Source organism: Capricornis sumatraensis, chromosome 11 (genome assembly GCF_032405125.1).
Source record: "Capricornis sumatraensis isolate serow.1 chromosome 11, serow.2, whole genome shotgun sequence".
Classification (NCBI taxonomy): Eukaryota; Metazoa; Chordata; class Mammalia; order Artiodactyla; family Bovidae; genus Capricornis; species Capricornis sumatraensis.
The window spans coordinates 70451994-70475117 of record NC_091079.1 but is presented as its reverse complement, the minus strand read 5'-3'; the positions used below and the strand labels follow the sequence as shown (position 1 = coordinate 70475117).

At 34.5% G+C, this 23124-nt stretch overlaps 1 protein-coding gene across 3 annotated transcripts in view; it reads right to left on the bottom strand.

The window, feature by feature from the left end:
- The window catches only part of CSMD3 (CUB and Sushi multiple domains 3), a 1381373-nt gene that overhangs the window by 813056 nt on the left and 545193 nt on the right, over window positions 1–23124 (bottom strand). The window lies entirely within an intron of this gene.

Here is a 23124-nt window from a genome sequence, read left to right as displayed (position 1 = left end):
ATTTTTTTTTTTATTTTAAGACAAGTGAAGAAAGAAGAATTTAAAAATCAAAACAAAATTGAAGACAAAATGATTTTAAAATACTCTGAAATAATTACTCCTTGTAAATATCTATCTTTACCTCATTCGCCAGAAAAAAGCCAACATGATAATATATTCAATGTCATGAACTATATATATACTTTAGAATTTAGTGGGTTGTTTTGGAAGTTGGGTAATATTTTTCATACTTTTAAAGTAAAATTTGAGATTAACCAATTTTTAATTAGTTAAAATACACAAATTATTTTATTTAGAAATTACCAAAAATTAACTATCAGCATGAAAATTTCATTCATACAAAATAGTTTTAAAAAGTAGTTTAAAATTTTCAAGTATCTCATAAATATGTCACAGTAAATCTCCATATTCTTAATCTTATAAAAGTTCACTATAATTTTATAATTGTTTTAAAGACTCCAAATTAGGATTTTCTTTTTCTTTCACTTAAACTCTTTTTTCAAAAATTGTACTTGGTAGAGAATAATTCTCACATAATGACAAAAAGATGCAATTTTTATAACAGAAGCATGAAACTGATTGAAAATATGCTTAAATGGATCTTGACAGCTAAAATGGCCTAATAAGAAAAAAAAATAACTGAATTTTGGAGGAACAACTACTAATTGGAACCAATAGTCAGCTCCTGGTTAGAAACCTTCTGACTATTTTTTAAAGCCATTGAAGGGGGTAAGTCTTCATATACTTTGCCTTCTCAACAAACTCCATATATATATATATATATATATATTAAACAAAATGCAAAAGAATATTTTAATCACTTTGCAAGAGACAAAACAGCTATATCACATTATGTGATTTGAACAGGTTCTGCCTTCTTCCCCCACCCCTCTTTAGCTGTAGACAGGTGATTAGTAGAACAACTAATTCAGGTTTCTGCTTTAAAGTCAAAAAGGAAGTCAAACAAGAGCAGTCCCTCTTTCAAAAGCAAGCAAAAGAGTACTTTTCCATTACTAATTCTTCCAGCTTGTGTTGTTATTATGTGTGTGTGCTCAGTCGCTCAGTTGTGTCAAATTCTTTGCTACCTCATAGACTGTAGTCCACCAGGCCCCTCTGTCCATAGAATTTGCAGAGCAAGAATACTGGAGTGAGTTGCCATTTCCTACTCCAAGTGATCTTCCAGACCCAGGGGTCAAACTTGTGTCTCTTGGGTGCCCTGCATTAGCAGGTGGATTGTTTACCACTTTTTAAAATTTTATTTAGAAATTCAAAAGAATTAAATGATTATACTTTGTGGTGACCAGTGGTAAATGAAGTATGACAATTATCAAGTAATTTTAAAGATTTTTAATATATTTTAAAGCCTTAATCAGAAAAAGATGCTATTGATTATTCAAGTTATTTTGTGAAGATCAGAATCTACTAAATGCATATTGGTTATGCAAATTAGCCAGTAATGTTTACTAAGCTAATATATGGTGGAGGCTTTCTTTAGTCATGATTAATAACTACACTTGCATTACTAATATTTAGTAACTGATCTCATGGTAAATCAGACATTTTGATGTTCATGTACTCATTACTATAAAAACAATTACCTGGTCCATACTATTCTTCTGGGGAATTTAACTGTACCTTTCTTTATGAAAGAAACTAATGCTTTAAACTCTTCCTAACTTTATCATAATGTCTGGGCTTTCTAGTTTTTTTGTTTTTTTTAATTTTTATTTTTACTTTATTTTACTTTACAATACTATATTGGTTTTGCCATACATTGACATGAATCCACCACGGGTGTACATGCGATCCCAGGAAACTATTTAAATACAAACATATGTTGCTAAATGCAATCTAAAAGTATGAAAAATTGTGGAATTTGTACTGTCTCAAATCTCAGTGTGTCTATTATGCCTTTAACATAGAAGCAAATTAAACAGCTATTTACTATGTTCCATTATTGAAGGTCATCACATTAATCCTAAATAATCTCTGAGCTTAGTTGGTCAGTTGTGTCCACCTCTATTCAGCTCCATGGACTGTAGCTTGTCGCTTTCTCAGTCCATAGGATTCTCCAGGTAAGAATACTGGAGTGGGTAGCCACTTCGTTCCCCAGGGGATCTTCCCAAACCAGGGACTGAACCTGGGTATCCTGCATTGCAGGTGGATTCTTTACCATCTGAGCCACCAGGGAAGCCCAAATAATCCCTAGTATTTGGGTATGTGAATCTAGGGTAATTCTTAAAAATGTGTCCAAGCTGCTGCTAAAACTGATCTTTTAAGATCAACAGACCAATTTCAAAATGCCCATATTCTTGAAGACTCCAGGCAATAAATACATTTCCTAACCAAATTTGTGAGTTAGAACTATCTTTAGTAGCATTTAGACCCAGGATTTGCTAGCTATCCCAATCTTAAAATCTTCGGTAATAGAGCTCTTCCACTGGCTAATGGCAATATTATTCTCTTAACCTGAATTCAGAACAGGGTGTAATATTTGAATAAATCATTGAAAAACCAATTTAATAACCATAATCTAGCTAACTACATATTTCAACAATATATTTTACCAACTAGTTCTTATGTTTTACTAATATTCTGTTTTCATAATTTTTCCTCCCCATACTAGAATGCAAGCTCCCTGAAGGCTGAGATTTAGGCAAATTCCATTCACTGCTGAAACCCAAGTATCTAGGATAGTGCCTGGTACATAGTAGATCCTCAAGGAATATTTATCAAAAGAAAAATGAAAGAATAGATGGATTAAAAAATAATTTTAATGTAATACTAGCAATCATGAACAGGATAAATTTCACACATGAAATATGATTACAGTTTTAACACGGCAATGTCATATTTCAAATAATGTAATGAAATGAAGAATTATTCCAAAGAAAGGAAAATTTGATGGCTTTGTTTTGCTTTCAAAAACATCACTTTGAAAAAGTGTGGAAACTGAAGATTTATTTGGATAAGTAACAGTTACTTGAAGATTCATGTCAACATTCTTAAACCATGATAGCTTACAATGTTAGTGTGAAATGGATTTGTTTAGAATATTCAAAATTCAAAATTCAATATTCTAAATATTGAATATAGAGTAAATATTGAATATAGAGTAAAAACTAGTATATCTCATAATGGCAGGAAGTAGAAGTACATCTAAATTTAATCATGTATTTATGAGATACATAAACAATGATTTCCTTATAAGGCAATAAAATCATCCATCACCATATAGTTATGTCATATAATATAGCCATTTATCTAAAATGTAGACTAATTTAGAATACTATTTTTGGTACCACTTTAAATTGTCAGTGTGTGAAACAAAGATTTTTAAATTGTCAAAATGCACTATTTAACAGTTTCAAAACACTCAATAATCTTGCATACCTAACTGTTTTATAAGGAAATTGCTGATGCTGGAAAAAGGCTTAGGATTATATATAGCAACAATACCATATTGAATATATTATATATCTAATTGAATATTAAATATAATAGTTTGGTTTCTTTAAAAAAATTTTAAGTATACTATACAGTTATATAAGTGTTGTCTATAATAGCACAATGTTAAATGATGTTACAAGACATACAACCCAAATTTACGAATAAACTGTACATTCAAAATACCCATTCTTCATTGGAAATCAAATCATGTATACCCAATATAGTTTATCTCAATTAGATTATCCTGTCAACTAAACTGCTTGAGATATATTTATAAATTAGATGTTTATAATATAAACACATCTAAAATATAATTTTATTAATATTTGAAACAAAACATTTCCAAATATAATAAAAATAAAATTAAATGATATACATATATAAACATGCTTCTAAAATCATAAATATATGTCATCATGGAATTATGATAATGGAAAATGACATATGTTACACATGTAAATTGGCAAATGTATATAACAGCAAAATTAAATTATATAATTAAACTTGGACTTTATTAAGTATCATAATACAATTTGTTTTTGAATGCTTTCTTATTTCAACATCTATATGCAAAGGACTAAACACAATTCATGTAAAGCAATTTTTAAATGTGTCATTTAGAAAATGTATTAAATAAAAATTGAATTTGAATTTCATTTTGATTAAAATGTTGGCCTTACATATTTTTTAAAAATTATGCTATATTGCTTTGTAATTACTGTCTAACTTATCACAAACATAAAGAACATGTTGCTAGAGATATAAGTGGAAATCCCAAAATGCATATAGCTATACAAGTACATGTTAAACATAGGTGCATATTCATAGAAGTGGCTTTTAGATATATTTGTCTTGTTATTTTACATAAAACATATATTCTGTTCCACTAAGTTTAGCATTTCAAATTAAACATTTGAATAAAAGCTTTAATAACAAAATACTCCTAATTGAATAATTTTGTGGTATCATGATATATAATGAAAAAAAATGCAATAAACATCTAACATGAAAACATGCAAAAGAAAAATATACAAAACAACATCAAAATAAAATATAAATACAACTAATGCAGCAATTCTATGTGAGTCATCATTTAGATACTCTATAAATGTTAGCATATGTATTTTCAGCAAGCATACTGCAGTTGGGAAAATAAATATTTTGCATTTTAAACATTACAAATGCCAATATCCTAAATCTGTATAGCTCAGTATTTAATAGTATAATTTGATGAATATGTATGTACTATGAATATTCAATTTACAGAAGGGATGAATAAACTGAAATAGAAAGTAGTCCTTAAAATGTAGGAAAAATATAAATAATCTATGTTTGACTAGTCATTGTGTGCTTAGTCGCTCAGTTCTATCCGACTCTTTGCAACCCCATGGATTGTAGCCCGCCAGGCTCCTCTGTCGTGGGATTGTCCAGGCAAGAATACTACAGTGGGTTGCCATGCCCTCCTCCCAGGGGACCTTCCCAACTCAGGGAGCAAACCCAGGTTTCCCACATTGCAGGCAAATTCTTTACCATCTAAGCCACCAGGGAAGTCCTTGGCTAGTCATTACCTAGTATGAAATTGTTTCTCTGACTACAAAAATAAAGACAAATCCTGAAAATTTAGATTATTACTTAATTTTAAAGGGTAGATCTATATTGGTTTTATAAAGTTTTGATTTAAAATTAAAATGCTGCATGTACTTTGAACATACGTAAGATAATGATATTAAAATATCTAATTAACTAAATATAATATATTCTTAATCATAAGATTCACCTCTAAGAAAGAAACTACTGAACCATTCAACTATGGCATGACAACACAAAAATGCTGTCACCTAAATTCAGATTTCTGACACATTGAAATATGAAAGAAGTTGATTATAGTATAGTAAAAAAAAATTATCACTAATTTGAATAACAGATTTTCTATGATCAAGAATTAAATAAATTCAGTCAGTTCAGTTCAGTCGCTCAGTTTGTCCGACTCTTTGCGACCCCATGAATTGCAGCATGCCAGGCCTCCCTGTCAATCACCAACTCCCGGAGTTCACTCAGACTCACGTCCATCGAGTCAGTGATGCCATCCAGTCATCTCATCCTCTATCATGCCCTTCTCCTCCTGCCCCCAATCCTAGGCCTGATACTTTAATATACATTACTTTTTTTCTGAATTCACTGATTTATTGATATATATATATTTATATTATGTATCTCTATTTAAATTTCCAAGCACTAAATCGGGACATCAATATTACCTTTTGCAAGTGGATGTGTTACTGTTTATCAGTATCTCTCTGCTTTAAAATTTATCAGTGATCTCTCTGCTTTAAAATTCAAAGTGAATAAATATTTTCAATCTAGAATGAAACTGATGATATCAAGATTTAGTGATACATTTACCAAATCCACATTTACTAGGGTAAATAAGTGATCATAAAACAAATATTTAACAAAATACATACTAATGCCAAGTTGTTTACATATAAGATTAAAACTCCGTATTCTGGATTAATTAAAGTTTGATAAACCCACATGCCAAACAAACATAAATACCTTAACTAAATGAAATATAGAAATTACCAAGTTATAAAAATCATATAAAGAGTACTCTGTTGGTCAACCAAAAAAAATACATATATATATATATATATAGTATACATATGTACACTATATGTGTATATAAATGCATGTATATGACTATAACATATGTTACCACATTTTGTAATACAATGTCAGAGAACAGACATCTAATTTCTTAGTACTAAAAATATAGTAAGCTCATGCCAGGGAAAAATTGTTTAAGTAGAGGGTTGCAATGATCTTGAAGCTTTTCTCTCTTAAAGAGACATTTTTTGCTTCACCTAGTTAATTAAAACGAAGTTGCAAAATGGAATTTCAGTATCTTGTCACTCTTTTTCACACATTTTTAGAAGTCTTGACAATGTACAGTGGTGAGTCCAAGGTGTCTTTTTTAAAAAAATTTTACATGCCCAGTTACAAACACATACACCACTCACAAGAATAAATATTCACAAAATACAACTGAAGCCTCTTTTGTGTATCTAAGCATAATCTTCCTTCATAAAGTGACAATACTGGCAATAAAACTTGAGGACCTAGCTTTTGAAATAAGAATCACAGCCTCCTCACATTTTATAAGAGTTAGAGAAAGGGGTAGAATGCCCCTTTACACCTTTCTAAAACAATTTCCTAGAATCCTGCATTTTGAGACCTCTTTCCTATAGCAGGTCTTATCTCTTAGCAAAAGAAGGATATATCTTTCTGGGTTTTCCCCAAACAAACAAATGTAACTTAACACACACTTTCCTTCTGTGTCTAATTTCCTTCCATATTAAATCTTGTGAAATAGCTGTCAATTCTCATTGAAGATTTAAAGGCCTTGTTAGGAAAAAGGGATCCTATTATACATATCTTATATTCCAAAGTGTAATATAAGAAACCCCTTCACTTCCAGAGTCTTGCTGTTTTTAATAAATGATATATATTAATGATATTTTGAAAGTGAAAATCATGTCTGATACTTGTGTATCTCTCATGTCTCCTTGAATGTTTCATAAATATATGAAGGAAGAATGAATGTGAATAAATGTACTACTTTGTATTTCTCAAAAATAAAAACATTTTACTATATGGCATTAAATGTATTTCAAAGATATAAATATAAGAAAGAAATTTGGCCTATCCAGATATAAACTCTCTAAAAACATTATAATTGTAGTTTATATTACATAAGTATGAAAAAAGGAAGGAACATGTAAGAACACCTAAATCACTCCTTCATTTGTGATTTTTCAAATGAGGGTAGCATTTCCCTCTTCTATTCTCCAGCACCGTTTTCTCTCCCAAAAATATTTTGTAATGATGATATTTGATATTGTGTACAAGTTGGCTTAAAGCTCAACATTCAGAAAACTAAGATCATGGCATCTGGTCTCATCACTTCATGGGAAATAGATGGGGCAACAGTGGAAACAGCGGCAGATTTTATTTTTGGGGCTCCAAAATCACTGCAGATGGTGGCTGCAGCCATGAAACTAAAAGACGCTTACTCCTTGGAAGGAAAGTTATGACCAACCTAGACAGCATATTCCAAAGCAGAGACATTACTTTGCCGACTACAGTCTGTCTTGTCAAGGCTATGGTTTTTCCAGTGGTCATGTATGGATGTGAGAGTTGGACTGTGAAGAAAGCTGAGCACCGAAGAATTGATGCTTTTGAACTGTGGTGTTGGAGAAGACTCTTGAGAGTCCCTTGGACTGCAAGGAGATCCAACCAGTCCATTCTAAAGGAGATCAACCCTGGGTGTTCTTTGGCAGGACTGATGCTAAAGTTGAAACTCCAGTACTTTGGCCACCTCATGCAAAGAGCTGACTCATTGGAAAAGACTCTGATGCTGGGAGGGATTGGAGGCAGGAGGAAAAGGGGACGACAGAAGATGAAATGGCTGGATGGCATCACCGACTGGATGTACGTGAATTTGAGTGAACTCCAGGAGTTGGTGACGGACAGGGAGGCTTGGCGTGCTGCGATTCATGGGGTCGCAAAGAGTAGGACACGACTGAGTGACTGAACTAAACTGAACTGAACTGAGCAGAGGGAAAGAAACAAGGGAAAGCAACTGGTGGAGTTACCCTTTATATGTACCATGTTTGAAAGAAAAAGAAAATTAGAGAAGGCTTTATCCTGACCTAGCCCATCATGACCCTGTGTCCTGCTTATCTCGACTGTCTCAGTGTATCCATGTTTATCCTCCATTTCTTTCTGAAATGGCCTTCCAGTCTGGGGTGGGGAGGAGGGGTTGTCACTTTTTATTAGCTCTAGGTGTTTGTATTTTTTAATACCTAAATATAAAGCATACATAATGCATGTTTTACATATGGGATATGATTTAAATGGAATCAAGGAGCTATACTTACTACCACATTTTTCTGTGTATACAGATGCTACTTTGAAAAAGAAAATGCTCTTTAGGATTATATATTGCCTTCTCAAACTGTTCTGTTATAATCAGACAAACACCTTTTTGGTTGAAAGAATTCACATTTGAGAGCGACTGCTTAACTAGTTTGAATTAGTTCATTGTAAAGTTTTCTTCTCAAAGGAAATAACAGGGGCAGGCTGAGAAGTATGTTTTGGTGAGGAGAGTGAAGCTTGCAGCAAGATCACTGAAAACTCGTTGCTGATGCATTTATAAGTTGATACCTGATCCCGTGTGGTTGTTACATGATTTGCAAGAACTAGGTTCATTACTCAGAGAAGGCAATGGCACCCCACTCCAGTACTCTTGCCTGGAAAATCCATGGACGGAGGAGACTGGTAGGCTGCAGTCCATGGGGTCGCGAAGAGTCGGACATGACTGAGCTACTTCACTTTCACTTTTCTCTTTCATGCTTTGAAGAAAGAAATGGCAGCCCACTCCAGTGTTCTTGCCTGGAGAATCCCAGGGATGGCGGAGACTGTGGGCTGCTGTCTATGGGGTCGCACAGAGTCAGACACAACTGAAGCAACTTAGCAGCAGTAGCAGTAGCAGGTTCATTACTAACAAGTGGATGTAAGAGAGGTGTGGGCAGGTAGGAAAGGGCTGGCATTTTGGAGGAAAGACTATTTTTCCACAATAAAGGTATTTATTGTGGAAAGGTTGCTGAGCAACAGGTGAATATCTGCATAAATATGCTGAAGTAGAACAGTTTCATAGGAAATTAAAGCCATAAAGTCTTATTTTCCTGCACAACATTCTGTAAAACACTTTTCATTCTGCAGCAGCTAATTAATTAGTAGCATGAGTGATTTTTGAAAAAATACCAATTGAAAAATTACCAATCTTGGCTTTAAAATATAGTATATTGAAGAAAAAATTTTAAAAACCTTTGGAAATGGTAAGAACCTTGAGTTTACCATCAAAAGCTACCATTAACTAGAAAGGCAAATATACATTATATATTGGAGTATTACATATAATTAATTATATGTTAGGGTATTTAAAATATATACTACCACATTGAAAGATAAGCCTTTGTATTTATTCATGTAATTATTCTGTCAAATTCCTTTTCTACAAAGACTGTATTTTATTTCAAGACTATTAGCAAAATGACTGTTTTTAAATAATGTCAATAAACCAAAGGTATGACACCTGTATCAATTATTAAGAGTATTTATTTGAATAAGATCATATACAGCTTAACTGACTTTCAAATGAAAGAGATTAATTAAAGCAAACAAAGTTTTCTTAAACATTAAAGTGATTTTAAATACTCAAAAGCTTTATATCTATTCAGATGATTTTGGTATATTCCAATTACAGGTAATAATATGAATACAAACAATTGTCTTGAAGTATATCTTTTAACTTTTTTGAGGATGATGTAGATTTGGCTTTTCATCTGTGGGATGGTATCTAATCTCCCCAAACTTCTGAATACAGGTTATTAGGACACTATAAACACACTCATCATTCTAATGGTTAATTTAGATGACTAGACAACAGACTATTTAAATGAACATATTATAGAGCAGTCAGCACATACTGAGCACTTACTGTGTTCTAGACATAGTTCTAATCAACTCATTTCATCCTCAAAAGTACCCATGAGCTGAGGATATTGAAGTTCAAATACTTGTACAACATATACTAACTCAGTTTGCTAGTAAATTAAAAAGCTAGGATTTGGACCCCAATTGTGTAATCCCAAAATCACAATAATGACTTGTGAAAATCATTACACCTCTACTTAACCTCCCCAATACAAAACAGCACATGTAAACACTTGTGTGTGATCAACATGTAAGTTATTTATTTATTTTCTGTCATCTCTGTATTTCTCCATCCTCCTTCTCCAACAGAAGTCTGACTTGTTCCAGGTCCCTCTTGCAAAACCCTTGCTAGAAGGAAGGATGGTTTGGCAGGACTTAAAGAGAAATGTGATCTAAGATCGTTTCATTGCTTTTGTTTCCTAACAGTCTAGGATTTTTGAGGTGATTACATCAAGTGATAAGAGAAAGGCAGTGACTTGGATAGAGGTTGGGGGCCAAGTGGAGGCAATGAAGATGGCATACACAACCCCCTAGAGGTATCTCAGGAAAGTGGAAGAGTCCAGGAACCTGAATGCTCACTTTGGCTAAGATTCCTACTCAGGTTTGTAAGCACAGGATCACCTGATTTCATTGGAAATTCAGGCTTGAATAATAATGACAGGTGCCATTGTCCAAGCATTACAAATGCCCCCTGGATTCTTCTGCAACTCAAGTGAAGAAGGTGCCAAAGTTTTTTCTGCCTTCACACACAGTGACCTGGAAAGAACTCTCCTCCTATCAGGGCCAACAAGGGCTCTCAATTTTATTTGAATTTAAGAGAACAAAACATTTCTTGCTCATGCAAGCCTGTGGATAAATCCAATTTCATATACTTGTTTCACTTTCAAATACAGAAAATGTATATATACAACCCAATAGCCTGTCTTGCTGTTTTTTAATAATCCAGTTTCAGCTTGACATGAACTGCCTCTGTATTACTCTTTCCTCCTTTAACTGTTATAGTTTTTCCCCTCATAACATATCTTAGTAATCTAATTTCACTTATCTTTGAAAATTATCTGTTCACTTATCTTTGAAAATTATCTGTTGCTTAATATTTATAAGACTTGTATTATTATCCCTATGCCTTCTTAATATGTTGCTAAATTGGATCAAGGTTTTGATCTTTTTTTTTTTTTTTCCCCTCTCTGGATTAAACCAAAGTGTCTATAACTTTCTCAATCTGAACTTTACCTGTAAGGACTTCTCTAATCTTCAGAAAATTCCACAGTAGAAATCTTTTCTCTCAGTTTCACACAAATTTTAGTACTGATGGAGAGTAGATAATTCACTATGAGAAATTTTGCCCCTACAATCTAGAAATCAACCAGTCCACTCCTCACTGATTCCAAGCTCTTATCAATTACAAATCACTCTCTTCAAGTTCCATGATAAATAATTTTCATTTAATCTCTGTAAAACCATATTCAATAGATACAATTAAAATCAATACAGTCTGAGATAACCTGATTAAGGGCATTCATTCCTGTATTAACTCAAGTTGTTTATCTTAAATCATTCATTCTTTCAGGTATTTATCTAATAAGAATATACTAAGTGCCAGTCTACATCAGGCATTGAATGATTCAGAGGTGAATAGTACATACAGTATGTTTCCTAAGAATGAATACATTCAAGGGGAAGAGATGAAGAATGAACAGATTAATACAATAGCTAGCACTAAAATGCAAAGTGACATTTGAGCTAAAACCTCAATAAAAATGAAAGAAAAGGAAATAAAAATAAAAGACTTGATATATCCAGCACTTTTATTCAGACTGTCAGATTTACTAGCTTGTATTCTTAGTCTTCATGATATACTGCTTCCTATTCACTTAGAACTCAAGAATTTCACTTTTTTTTCTATAAATATGTGGCATGGTCTCTTGTGCACTATATATCTATGAAGTAATATGTATGTATTTACATTCCAGGTAATACTACATTTTGAAAGTGAAATTTATATATCTGAATTCAATTTAGGGAATAAAAATTAAAATAATACCAGTAGGGTCACTAACTTTGATGAATTCAATGAACACATATATACTGAGCTGCTAGCCATTAGTTAATGCTAGCATGCAATGATGAGTGAGAGAGAGAATATAAGCATAAGAGCAAACAAACAAGAAAAATAAATAAAATGTGACTGCATTTTGTTGGTGTGCTAGATTTAAGGCGGCCATTCTTTGGAACTGTTTGCAGCTAGAGACACAGTCTATTTCCCTAATTACAATGACCAGCAGAGCACAGCAGATGATTATCATGTGAATTATCATATATTAGCTCCACAAGTCTTTATAGCTTCCACCTTTACACTCTTATGAGACTACCATAGAAAGAACTCTGACTTGTCTACCAGAAAATGAAAGGAATAAGAAGGAGAACCAAAGTGCCCCAATGACAATACTGAGTCACTTCTATGAGTGAGGCCATATCAGACTTGCAGTACATGAAACCCTCCAGCTTATTGCAAATATATACTTGAGTCCAGAAATATCTTGCAAACCAAGAGAATTGTGAGCAAAAGTAAAGCGTTGCTGATTTAAGCCTCTAACACTTGGAGTGGCTTTTACAGGCTGTGTAAATATAATTGACAAAATATGCAAAATGTAGAATCTGAGTTGAAATTATAATAGAATATATAATAGAAGCACTAAATTGGTCTTGGGGGTGACTTACTAAAGAGAAGTTTTCTGAAGGAAATAAATGATATTGACAGCAGAAAGATGAACAACAATTTCCAAGGTGAAGACAAAGAAAAGTGATTCAGACAAACTGTGTTATATGTATCAGTTTAGAACAGTCGCTCAGTTGTGTCCAACTCTTTGCGACGCAACGAATCGCTTCACACCAGGCCTCCCTGTCCATCACCAGCTCCCAGAGTCCACCCAAACTTATCTTTATGGTCATCTCATTGTCAGTCAGTCAGTCAGTTCAGTCAGTCAGATCCGACTCTTTGCATCCCCATGAATTGCAGCAAGCCAGGCTTCCCTGTCCATCACCAACTCCCGGAGTTCACTCAAACTCACGTCCATCGAGTCGGTGATGCCATCTAGCCATCTCATCCTCTGTCATTCCCTTCTCCTCCGGCTCCCAATACCTCCCAGCATCAGAGTTTTTTCCAATGAGTCAACTCTTCACATAAGGTGGCCAAAGTATTGGAGTTTCAGCTTCAGCATCAGTCCTTCCAATGAACACTCGGGATTGATCTCCTTTAGGATGGACTGGTTGGATCTCCTTGCAGTCCAAGGGGCTCCCAAGGGTTTTCTACAACAACACAATTCAAAAGCATCGATTCTTCTGCACTCAGCTTTCTTCACAGTCCAACTCTCACATCCATACATGACCACTGGAAAAACCATAACCTTGACTAGACAGACCTTTGTTGGCAAAGTAATGTCTCTGCTTTTGAATATGCTATCTACGTTGGTCATAACTTTTCTTCCAAGGAGTAAGCGTCTTTTAATTTCATGGCTGCAGTCACCATCTGCAGTGATTTTGGAACCCAAACAAATAAAGTCTGCCACCGTTTCCACTGTTTCCCCATCTATTTCCCATGATGTGAGAGGACCAAATGCAATGATCTTAGTTTTCTGAATGTTCAGCTTTAAGCCATCTTTTTTCACTCTTCTCTTTCACTTTCATAAAGAGGCTTTTTAGTTCCTCTTCACTTTCTGCTATAAGGGTGGTGTCATCTGCATATCTGAGGTTAGTGATGTTTATCCTGGTAATCTTGATGCCAGCTTGTGCTTCTTCCAACCCAGCTTTTCTCATGATGTAGTCTGCATATAAGTTAAATAAGCAGGGTGACAATATACAGCCTTGACATACTGCTTTTCCTATTTGGAACCAGTCTGTTTCTCCATGTCCAGTTCTAACTGTTGCTTCCTGACCTGCATACAGATTTCTCAAGAGGCAGGTCAGGTGGTCTGGTATTCCCATCTCTTTCAGAATTTTCCACAGTTTATTGTGATCCATACAGTCAAAGGCTTTGGTATAGTCAATAAAGCAGAAATAGATGTTTTTCTGGAACTCTCTTGCTTTTTCCATGATCCAGCGGATGTTGGCAATTTGATCTCTGGTTCCTCTGCCTTTTCTAAAACCAAGAACCGGAATGGGTCAATTTAACTCAGATGACCATTATATCTACTACCATGGGCAGGAATCCCTTAGAAGAAATGGAGTAGCCATCATGGTCAAGAAAAGAGTCCAAAATGCAGTACTTGGATGCAATCTCAAAAACGACAGTGATCTCCATTCTTTTCCAAGGCAAACCACTCAGTATCACGGTAATCCAAGCCTATGCCCCTACCAGTAATGCTGAAGAAGCTGAAGTTGAACAATTCTATGGAGACCTACAAGACCTTTTAGAACTAACACCCAAAAAAAGATGTCCTTTTCATTACAGGGGACTGGAATGCAAAAGTAGCAAGTCAAAAAGCACCTGGGGTAACAGGCAAATTTGGCCTTGGAGTATGGAATGAAGCATGGCAAAGGCTAATGGAGTGGCCAAGACAACGCACTGGTCATAGCAAACACCCTCTTCCAACAACACAAGAAAAGACTCTACACATGGACATCACCAGATGGTCAACACCGAAAGCAGACTGATTATATTCTTTGCAGCCAAAGATGGAGAAGCTCTATTCAGTCAGCAAAAACAAGACAGGGAGCTGACTGTGGCTCAGATCATGAACTCCTTATCACCAAATTCAGACTTAATTTGACGAAAGTAGGGAAAACCACTAGACCATTCAGGTATGACCTAAATCAAATCCCTTACGATTACACAGTGGAAGTAAGAAATAGATTTAAGGGACTAGACCTGATAGACAGAGTGCCTGATGAACTATGGACGGAGGTTCATGACATTGTACAGGAGACAGGGATCAGACAGGGATCAGGGAAAAGAAATGGAAAAAAGCAAAATGACTGTCCGAGGAGGCCTTACCAATAGCTGTCAAAAGAAGAGAAGTGAAAAGCAAAGGAGAAAAGGAAAGATATAAGCATCTGAATACAGAGTTCCAAAGAATAGCAAGGAGAGATAAGAAAGCCTTCCTCAGCGATCAATGCAAAGAAATAGAGGAAAACAATAGAATGGGAAAGACTAAAGATCTCTTCAATAAAATTTGAGACACCAAGGGAATAATTCATGAAAAGATAGGCACATAAAGGACAGAAATGCTATGGACCTAACAGAAGCAGAAGATATTAAGAAGAGGTGGCAAGAATACACAGAAGAACTACACAAAAATATCTTCACGAGGCACAAAATCACGACGATGTGATTCCAGAGAATCTCCAAAAGGAATCACTGGGCTATATAAGGTTTTTACTGTCCTTCCAGCTCTATAAATCTATGAGACTAGAAATTTTAATTTAAATAATACACTTATTTTAATGTTACTCATTTGACATTTTGTCTCTCTGTTTCTCTCTCTACCCGAACTCCTTTTCCTCCCTTCCTTGCTCCTTCCCTTTTTCTCTTAATATGGCTTCTATATTCTTTCTTTCCTCCTACAAACTGTGCTAGACATTTAATACATTCCAGGCATCCCTCTGATTGCTAAAATGATCAAAGGAAGGGAAGAGATATCACAAAAGTACACATACACATAGTGATTCAGCAATGTTAGTACCATGAAGGCACAAACACAGTACAGAATACCTAGGTTGTTAAAAGTAGCCTAATTCGATTGACTTATCCTCTCTAAAAAGGAGATTTTTGTTCTAACTCCTTATTGATGGAGGAAAAAAAAATCCTGTCACAGGAAGACTTGAGGGCACACTTTTCTACTCAGAGAAAATGGCAAAGAACCTAAGACATGAAAAAGATGGTAATACCTGAGAAGGCATGAGAGAATGTTAATTAATAGTAGGAAATGCGGGATTTGTGTACCATTTTATGAAGTCTAAATATTATTTTTTAATTTATTCTAAGTAATTAGTATAAAAAGAAGAGTTGATTTAAATTTAAACAAATCACTTTGCTATTGACATGCATGTGTGTGCATTTTCATGTATGTGTACATATGCGCATGTGTTCAGAAGTTGATTATGGTAGTAGTTTGCTGCTCTGACAAGAAATACATGACAAAGTGGCATGTGGAAGAAAATGAGGTGGGTTTTCTGGCTTCTTTTCCCACTAAAACATTCCAGAGATGAGAAAGTTTAAAAATATCCACTACAGAGCTTTTACACCAGAGTTCACATTTGCAAAGGCTGAAAAGTAAATATGTCAGAATAGAGAGCCCATATTAAGAGCCAAGAGCAGATCCATGCAGAATGAGGAACTGTCTGGGATGATATGGAAAGTATAATGAGCATTGAGACTTAAAAAATATCCAAATGGCTAATTGAAACCAATGTTCCAAATAAATAACAGATAAAATGATGAGAATGCTAAAAGTTGAGCAGCACAGTCCCTGAAAGAAACAGATGCTGTGAGCAGCAGGGAAGACACCAGCATAACTGGCACAAATGTGACAGTGAATAATGCTTTTTTTCCATGACCCTTAAAGCCTATCATATGTGCTGGCAAAGTATATGCAAGGTATTCATCTTCAAGATTTAAGGAATGAGAACGATGCCAAGGCTAAATGGGACATAAAAAGAAAATGATAACTAGGGTATTCTACAGAATGACATGAGATGTGGTATCTCTTGAATTAAGAAAATGAGCTAATATAACTAACAAGGAGACTACATTCCTTCATTGGTTCATTCAGCAGATATTTAATGACTGTTACCATGCTCTAGGTATTATTATGCTGAGAATATAAAAGGAAAAAGCATACTCCATATTTCTTTCATGGAACTTACTTTTTTTTTAAGGAAAAGAGATACAATAAACCTATAAATTTACAAATAAAAGAAATGTCCAATAGTGAACTGAAGAAAATTTTGAAGTGGCATAAAAGAGAGTACCTTGTACCTGTTCAATGAAACCCTCTTTGAGAAGAGGATATTTATATTGTGACATAAAAGACAAGGAGTCAACCACATGAAGGATGGAGGATAAAATTTCCAGAAAGTCAATGTCACTAAGTAAGAAGCACGAGAAGCATAGTGATGAGTCTATTGATACAGGCAAGGGCTGAACATGTAGAGTCAGCTGTATCAATGAAGGTTTTAAATAATTGTGCTGGGAAGCCATGGTGAGGTTTTCAGTTTGACATGCTTTTTTTTTTTTTTTTTTAATCACTGAAGTTTCATATAGATGATAGATTATAGAGAGGCAATAGAATCAGAGGACAGAACAAAGAGAAGTCTAGGGAGAAGGCAATGGCAACCCACTCCAGTACTCTTGCCTGGAAAATCCCATGGATGGAGGAGCCTGGTAGGCTGCAGTCCATGGGGTTGCTAAGAGTCAGACACGACTGAGCGACTTCACTTTCACTTTTCACTTTCATGCATTGGAGAAGGAAATGGCAACCCACTCCAGTGTTCTTGCCTGGAGAATCCCAGGGACGGGGGCGCCTGTTGGGCTGCCATCTCTGGGGTCGCACAGAGTCGGACACGACTGAAGCGACTTAGCAGCAGCAGCAGCAGCAGAGCACATATAAAGGATAGAGTAATACTTCTTAATGACTAGAGACAATGAGAAGACTCAACAATAAGCCAATGATCATGGGATAATTAAAATTAATTTTAAATTAGATAATACTTATCTAACTTATTCGAAATAAAAACTACAAATATGTGAGTGTGCTGGTTAAACTTGTCACGGAATTTTAAAAGCACAATCTGCATATATGAAATAATGTCCTAGATATTCATCTGATATTTACAACTCAATGAGTATGTATTCTTCTAGTTACAAGCAGAAAGGGAATTGTAAAGAATAACTGGATGCAAAAGGCAGCTGAAAACTGGAAAAAATCATAGGCATATACCTCATTATTATTACTCCAATGAAGATAATAAATACAATAAAGAAAAAATACAAAGTTATTTTGTCCATCTTTTTCATGAAAAATAATATAGGAAATTAGTTAAATTAGATGTAAATCCTCATGTTTAAAATGGCCAAGTACTGTGACAGATGCTTTTAAAAATACCATATATGTTAGAAATTGTTTTTGTTTTATAAATGATAAATAATGAGATTCTAAGGGCTAAGAATTTCATGAGTTTCAATAAATGCTCTTTCTTCTATATACTACACTGACACCCTACATCTTCACACCCACCCCTTCTTCACATTATACTACTGATAAATGTAGAACCAATACACTTATGCATATAATAATATTTATTTAAAATTAGAATACTTAATATTAATGCTTAAGCAACTCAAAATAGTCCCAAATTCGGAGTAATAGTGTTCTTATCAATTAAAAATAATAATAACTACATATTACCAGTAGTAATTTTATTTTTATATTTGGAAAAGTATATTTGTAGAAGTCTGGAAATACTTAAAATATAATTGGTATAAAATAGCCCTCAAAAATTAATAAATAAAATTTTTACATACACTCATATAAAAGGTAGATACCTATGTTTATAATTTTGAGGGCACTATTCTCAGTCTGATGGTTAATAAGACAAACATTTTCCACTGGGGTTTTCCTGGTAGTTCAGCTGGTAAAGAATCTGCCTACAACGCAAGGGACCCCAGTTCAATTCCTGGGTCCGGAAGATCCTCTGGAGAAAGGATAGGCTACCTACTCCAGTATTCATCGGCTTCTTTGGTGGCTCAGATGGTAAAGAATCACTGCAGTGAGAGAAACGGGTTCGATCCCTGGGTTGGGAAAGGAGATACAAGATTTCTACCAATTAGTTAGACTCAAGGGATGGGGAAAGAGACAGATCACATCTGAATTGCTATATAAGAAAAATATGGGAAAACTGCATTTAAGAGATGTAGGCAGCCAATAAGAGGGAGCAGCTGAGGTTGAGAAAAAAACATACTAAAAGATGAAAACTGATGAAAAAATAAAGAAACTGACAGCTAGTTAAGTTTTGGTGAAAATAATATGACAGGAGTTGGCAAAGGAGAAATCTATAAAGGGTAACATGAAGATATTAAGCAGTTTGAAGCAGTCATTTGTTATTCTTTGAACACCCAGAAACCATAACATGTCACATCTTTTAGCTTTTATCTCTTATTTCTAAGTTTAAGGAACATTTAGAGGTATGAGGAATATCTAATTAAATTTTGTATTAAGAAATTTAAAGTGACTGAGGAATTTAAGTATATAAACTTTAAAAATTTTAAGGTCCCCTAAATAAATAACCAAAGCAACTTATGTAACCATGACTCAGTCTAATTCATATAACATTTTATAAAATTATAAGAATGGAAGTAGAAATAGTTAAATGAAAAGGAGAAGACTTGTTATTTTCACATTCTTAACATTTCTAATACTGAAATTCTATTCATGTGATAAGAATTATAAAATGTAATTTTAATTGTTTCATGAATTTTTTTATATCTGATTTAGAAGAGCATATTTTCAGCTATTCTTACTAATCTCAGAAAGATATAATTAAAAATATGTTGTCTCCTTTGAGAGACAGGACAGTTTACGTTGCTCATCTACTTTATGAGGTTCAGGATCTAATTTAATGAAGTCTATGAGAAGAAAGAATAGTTTGAAGGTGTGTAATTATTTAGTTTTTTCTGGAACTCTTCTGCTTTCTCCATGATCCAGTGGATGTTGACAATTTGATCTCTGGTTCCTCTGCCTTTTCTAAAACCAGCTTGAACCTGTGGAAGTTCACGGTTCACGTATTGCTGAAGCCTGGCTTGGAGAATTTTGAGCATTATTTTACTAGCGTGCTGCTGCTGCTGCTGCTAAGTCGCTTCAGTCATGTCTGACTCTATGCGACCCCATAGACAGCAGCCCACCAGGGTGTGTTAGATGAGTGCAACTGTGTGGTAGTTTAAGCATTTTTTGGAATAGCCATCCTTTGGGATTGGAATCAAAACTGACCTTTTCCAGTCCTGTGGCCACTGCTGAGTTTTCCAAATTTGCTGGCATATTGAGTACAGCACTTTCACAGCATCATCTTTCAGGATTTGAAATAGCTCAACTGGAATTCCATCACCTCCACTAGCTTTGTTAGTAGTGATGTGTTCTAAGGCCCACTTGATTTCACATTCCAGGATGTCTGGCTTTAGGTGAGTGATCACACCATCGAGATTATCTTGGTTGTGAAGATCTTTTTTTGTACAGTTCTGTGTATTCTTGCCACCTCTTCTTAATATTTTATGCTACTGTTAGGTCCATACCATTTCTGTCCTTTATGTGCCTATTTTTGCATGAAATGTTCCCTTGGTGTCTCTAATTTTCATGAAGAGAGCTCTAGTCTTTCCCATTCTGTTCTTTCCTCTATTTCTTTGCATTAAATTCTGAAAGAGATGGGCATACCAGACCACCTGACCTGCCTCTTGAGAAACCTATATGCATGTCAGGAAGCAACAGTTAGAACTGGACATGGAACAACAGACTAGTTCCAAATAGGAAAAGGAGTACGTCAAGGCTGTATATTGTCACCCTGCTTATTTAACTTATATGCAGAATACATCATGAGAAACTCTGGCTGGAAGAAGCACAAGCTGGAATCAAGATTGCCAGGAGAAATATCAATAACCTCAGATATGCAGATGACACCACCCTTATGGCAGAAAGAGAAGAGGAACTAAAAAGCCTCTTGATGAAAGTGAAAGAGGAGAGTGAAAAAGCTGGCTTAAAGGTCAACATTCAGAAAACTAAGGTTATGGAATCCGGTCCCCTCACATCATGGGAAACAGATGGGGAAACAGTGGAAACTGTGTCAGACTTTATTTTTGGGGGCTCCAAAATCACTGCAGATGATGACTGCAGCCATGAAATTAAAAGACGTTTACTCCTTGGAAAGAAAGTTATAACCAACCTAGATAGCATATTCAAAAGCAGAGACATTACTTTGCCAACAAAGGTTCGTCTAGTCAAGTCTATGGTTTTTCCAGTGGTCATGTATGAATGTGAGAGTTAGACTGTGAAGAAAACTGAGCGCCGAAGAATTGATGCTTTTGAACTGTGGTGTTGGAAAAGACTCTTAAGAGTCCCTTGGGCTGCAAGGAGATTCCACCAGTCCATTCTAAAGGAAATCAGTCCTGGGTGTTCATTGGAAGGACCGATACTAAACCTGAAACTCCAATACTTTGGCCACCTCATGCGCAAAGTTGACTCATTGGAAAAAGACCCTGATGCTGGGAGGGACTGCAGGCAGGAGGAGAAGGGGACGTCAGAGGATGAGATGGCTGGATGGCATCACCAACTCAATAGACATGAGTTTGAGTGAACTCCGGGAGTTGGTGATGGACGAGGGGGCCTGAAGTGCTGCGATTCATGGGGTCGCAAAGAGTCGGACATGACTGAGTTACTGAACTGAACTGAACTGAAAGACTTAGTTGTTCTGAGAGAGACATACATAGGCACAGACAAGGAAATACCAAACTTTAACTCAGATATCATAGGAAATAAATCAATAGCAGTTTAAGTAATGAGGGACACACTTACTGAAAAGAAGTAAGTAGCTTTTTGTAATGACTGTCACTTAGATATTTCAAAAAGGGTTTTGAGAAGAAAAGCTATTTCACATAATGGGTGAAAAATATCAAATAGCTTTAGATAGAAGATAACAGTCATGAAGGAATCTGCATAAGTGTGTACACATACTGTATACCTTAGCAGCCTTTGAAAAAAATGAGATGAACTTTGGGATAGAGATTACCTCAAGTCAAAAAGATAAATTTACTCTTTAAATTTAAGAGCCAATGTAACCATAGTTCTATATACTGAAATAAGTCAATCAAGACAGGGATGATAGTGTAATATATAACAGCAGTGGTCTCTGATGGAAGCACTTTGCTCCTCTCTTACAGTTGTCCTATAACAGGTAAGACCATACATACCCTGTGAAGTCAGACAGATCTGGCTACAAATCCCTACACTGAAGGTTGTTCACTGGACAAATCATGAAATTGATTAGTAACTATGAATCTTATAATTCCTAGTTTGTAAAAATGGAGAAAAGAAAACCACTACATCATACGTTGCAAGGATGTAATGGAATATAGGAAATAAAATGTGTGACACAGTGCCCAGCAGAAAAGCAATGTTCAGTGCTAATGATGAAAAGAAAAATTTGATAGAATGCATTTAAAGATAGTAATGGAAAAGAACAAGATTATTTCACACTTTTCTAAGATAGATTCCATCTCTTCAACAAACTTGTTACACATTTTAAACATTTTTATTAATTAAAAACTCAATTTCTAAATTATTTACTCTTGAACACGTTTCACCTAAAATTTAACTCAAAGTTATAATGTGCACTAATGATTTGATTATTTGATGACTATCTGTTTTCATCATGTAACTCTCTCAATGAGATATAGTTGTATAAAATTCTGTTGTATGAATTCTGAATAATAGCTAACAATCATGTGGAAGATATTTATTGGCTAGGAAACTTATAGACTGCAGAATAATTATATCAGAATCTCAAAATGTAAAAATGGCAATTTGATGCTCAACGGGATATCATATCTGAACTTATTTTTTATTTTATAGCATTTGACATTTTCAGAAGATAAAATACTAATCAACTGAAGATGCTTTACAAGTTTAATACTTTGATGCCTATACTGAATTGCTCCTGTCATTTTATTTGTCAGAAAATGAGAAAACTAACCATATAGGAGTAAAATGTATTTCTGAAACCCTGTATTCCTTCTTTTTAAAACTTCTTATGTAATGCCATTTCTTTCAAATTTGTACAGAAATATTTAACTAAATATTATAATATCCACACACAAAAAGTTTTAAGTAAAGTACATAGTGAAGTATATTAGAGAATGGGATTTAGAATAAAGAGACTCATATTCAAATTTGTTTTCTTTATTCATTCCATTTTACCTAGGACTTCTTTCCTAATTTTCTCACCTACTGCTTTTATTTGGGGCAGTAGTCACACTGGTAAACAGGAGATTATGCACATTTATCTTTTCTTCCATTCTTATAAATGATTTTATAAATTAAAATAATTAAAATTTTAATTTTTTAGAATATTGAAGTG